This window comes from Marmota marmota, unplaced genomic scaffold (genome assembly GCF_001458135.2).
Source record: "Marmota marmota marmota unplaced genomic scaffold, marMar, whole genome shotgun sequence".
Classification (NCBI taxonomy): domain Eukaryota; kingdom Metazoa; phylum Chordata; class Mammalia; order Rodentia; family Sciuridae; genus Marmota; species Marmota marmota.
The window spans coordinates 14649974-14654002 of NW_025999982.1; positions in this window are offsets into that span (position 1 = coordinate 14649974).

Consider the following 4029-nt stretch of genomic DNA (forward strand, 5'->3'; position numbering starts at 1 on the left):
TTTTTTTTTTTTTTAATTTTAAGAATTCTGAGTTTAGTGATACTTTAATTCTTTTTACCCTTAGAAATTGATAAAGCTCCCAGGCCCCTTACTTCTCATCTCAGCTCCTCACCTATTTGGAAGGCAGGAAGAGGTGGACAGAAGACTCACAGAGTTTGAAGCCATGTTCACTCAAGGGTGGTTGAAGTAATTATGGCTTTAAATTCACTCCAAATGGTTAATGTGTGTACAGTTCTTATTTTCCTGGGACAGAGGGGATAAACAGACAACCCTGAAATAAATAAGATGTTTACAAATTGGGGTGAATCAGATGAAGGAAAACAAAGAAAGAGCAGTGATTTAGGATTATAGGGTTGGCAGGCAGGAAGGATGGGGAACCTGTTAGAGAGAATGGTCAAAGGAAGCCTCCCAGAGACTGTATCGAACCTCAGACATAAGAGAGGGGCATGGCTGGACTAAGGGGCCGCAAGTGAGACTTAGGACACAGCACTGAAGGAGTCCCTCTTTCTTGGGGTTACACAGTGCAAGGTCAGCACTTTCACAGCCTTCTCTTTCCTCACCTTAGTCTTCAGGGCATTCTGAAGAGGAGAAATGGCACACAAAGGTATGAGTGTATGAGTGTGTGTGTGTGTGTGTGTGTGTGTGTGTGTTTGTGTTGAAGAAGGCACTGCAGTGAAGGCTGAGGAGGAGGTGATCCCAGGAGAAAGAAACTGGATATACAAAGGCCCAGAGCAGGACATGAGCTGGGCAAGTTTCAGAAGCTGAACAAGACCCTTATATCTGGACCTTAGTGGACAGAGGAAGCAAGGTGAGCCTGGAGGAGCAGCTGGTCTGGGGTCAGCTGGGCACTGCAGCTATGGGGGCCAGGAGGGGGGTCATAGAGAACTCAGGTTTTAGTCTGAAAAGTGATATAATTGAGTACATGCTATAGGAGATTTTAAAAAACAGATTGGAAGGGGTCAAGTGTAAAAGTAGAAGACAATCGGAAGTGTTCGTGTTAACACAGGCCAGAGACAAGGGGACCTGGGCTAGAGGGAAATATGAAGAAATAGACAGATTTGAGATATATTTTGAAATAGAAATCAGGATGTGCTGATGTGGGAATGTTGTGCTTAGAAGAGAAATAAAGGGAATTGTGAGTGAGAGAGGAGTGGACAGCAGAGGGGTGAGGAGAAGGGTGTTGGAATTTCCCAAACTTCGACCCTTAGAAATTCAGTGGAGAGGCAAAGAGGCAAATATTACTTTACAGCTTTGGTCTTTTATAAGAGTGTTGTCTAAATTCTCCTCTAAATAGTAACATTTCTATGCTAGTTTATATATATATATATATCTGTTAGGAATGTAAGCTTACAATTATCTTGAGAAACTGCTGCCTGTGGTATCACTCACAGGTGTTTCCTTGACTTTGATTTGCATCTGTGAACTGCTTATTGCAAAAATTCCTGTGCATGGTCTTTGGTCACTGTAGGCCAAGAATTCAAACCCATCAATGTTGTAATAGTTAAGAAACGATGTCAAATTTCCTAGGCCCCAGGTAACCTCAGCTCAAGGCCCAGAATTTTAGAGCAATAGCTCATCTCAGTCTGCCGGCAAAAATAAACCTGAGTTCTCCAACCATATAAGCGGAGAGGTCTCTTGCTGAATGCAATTTCCACATCAGAGGAGACCAGAGGAAATAAGGAAAGTGACAAATTCAAGAATTCAAGAAGGGAAGCTTCAGAAACCCAAATGCCAGTTGACAGGTGAATGGAGGAGGAAAATGTGGGATATGCATACAATGGGATATTATTCAGCCTTGAAAAAAAGGAAATTCTGACATATGATCCAACATGGATGAGGCTTGAGACATTACACTAAATGAAATAGGCCAGTCAGAAAGGGACAAAGACCATATTGTTGTATTTAAATGAAGTATTTAAATAAGTCAAATTCATGAAAATAGAAAATAGAAAGTTGGTTGCCAGGGATTGGAAGAAGGTGGAAATAGGGAATTTTCCAATGAATATGGAGTTTCAGTTTTGCATGAAAAGTGGTCTAGGGGCTGGGATTGTGGCTCAGCAGTAGAGCGCTCACCTAGCATGTGCGGGGCCCTGGGTTCGATCCTCAGCACCACACAAAAATAAATGAATGGAATAATAGTACTGTATCCAACTATAAAAAAATAAATATTAAAAAATTGGTTTAAAGGTCTGTTGCACAACAATGTGAACACACTTCATAGTACTGAAGTGTTCACTTAAAAATGATTAAGAGGGTACATTTAATAGTATGTGCTTTTCACCACAAATTCAAAAGATAAAAAATAATTTGACAAAAGTAAGCAGGCATTGGGCTGGAAATGTGGTTCAATGGTAGAGTGATTGCTTGGCATGCACGAGACCCTTGGGTTCAATCCCACTACCATAGAAGTAGTAGGGAAAAGTGGCCAGATGAATTGAGTGATTGAATATGTTGAGGGCAGCGAGTTATTATATACATATTTGTGAAGGTGGAAAATATCAGTGTTGTTTGTACAGTTGTTTTCTACATCATACAAAGGGAAAAGACTGGATTGAGAAAGAACTGCAAGGTTAGGAAGCGGAGACAGCCTGTATGGAAGGTGCTCAGAAGTGTAGGTAGGAAGAAAAACTTTGGATGGGGTCAATAGGAGGATGAGGGGAAAAGGAAGAGTCCTATTTTGCTCTGTCTTGTTTATAAGGGGAGACATTGAGCAAGTTTGAATGTTGGTGAGATGGCCCACTGTCCAGGAGGAGAGTGACAGTGCAGGAATAGGAAGTAAGTCTGAAGTGTGTGGTCCTTGGGGAGGGACGAGGAGATAGGGACAGAGCCTCTGTGAAGGGACCAGTTTCTAGAAAAAGACAGACACTCCTCACAAGACAGGAGGGAAGGAAGAGAAGGCAGGAGAATGTGCAGGTGGTCTTGGAGCTGAGAAGTAGATGAGCCCCCATTGGATGGCTCCAATTTTCTCCTTGAAATTCTGGGTAAGGCTGAAGAGCAGTCTCATCAGAGAGATCCAGTAGGTGTCATTAGTCATCTGGGACTGTGGGAAAGGAGCCTGAAGGTCAGTATTGGACAGCTGCCAGCAGGGGCTATGGAATTCTACATTCATTGTTTTAAAGTGAAACTGCCATAGTTTATCAATCACGAGATGCACATTTTTTAGTCGTTGACTTGGGGATATATTTGGAGCATTGTTTCATAGCTTCCTAGCATTGTTTCAGTTTATCAGCATGTTTGTTTTTTTTTCTCAGGGGTCCATAAAGCAACAGACATCTTATAACCAGTGGTACCTTAGAGTCAGTAAAATATAGTAGATGTCTACATTCTGCAATTTTATCCCTGCCAAGCTCAATTGCTTGTGTATAGACTTGGAGAGGGTATTTCTTTCATGTTTGCATTTAAAAAATAAGGTAAATAGACTTGAGGACTCAGTATGTGGCTCAGTGCCTAGCATGTAGGAGGCCCTAGATTCCATCCCTACCACCTGCATGTGTGTGTGGGCATGCGCACGTACACACACACACACACACACACACACACACACACACACACACCTCCTGAATCATCAATCTGGATTTTAGTAAGAAAGAAGCCAGTTTAGGGTCCCTAAAGAATGACAGCCACAACGGGGACTACTTTTCTGAGCAGATGACATTTGAGCCAAAACCTGAATGATGAGGTGGTGCCAGCCTGGTATACCATGGTGGCCCAGGGAGGACCTGGGCCAGGGTGGCTGGACATGGAAAGCACGACAGAGCAGGAGACACTCCAGGAGAAGGGTGAGTCAGCCAGGTGTGAGGCTGTGGGTGGAGATGGGTGGAGCCCTTTAGGCTTCAGTATAGGTCAACAGAAAGGAAGGGCCTGTGAACCAGTTTGTATAGCTGGAGCAAGATGAACAGGACAGAGCAGGTGACAGTCTTGATGGAAATGACTGCAGAGGGGAGAAAACAGAATCTAGCAAGACAAATCAATGATAAGGTATATGTAGGCCAAAGAAGGGGTGCTCGGCTTCATCTGGGGCTTAGGAAG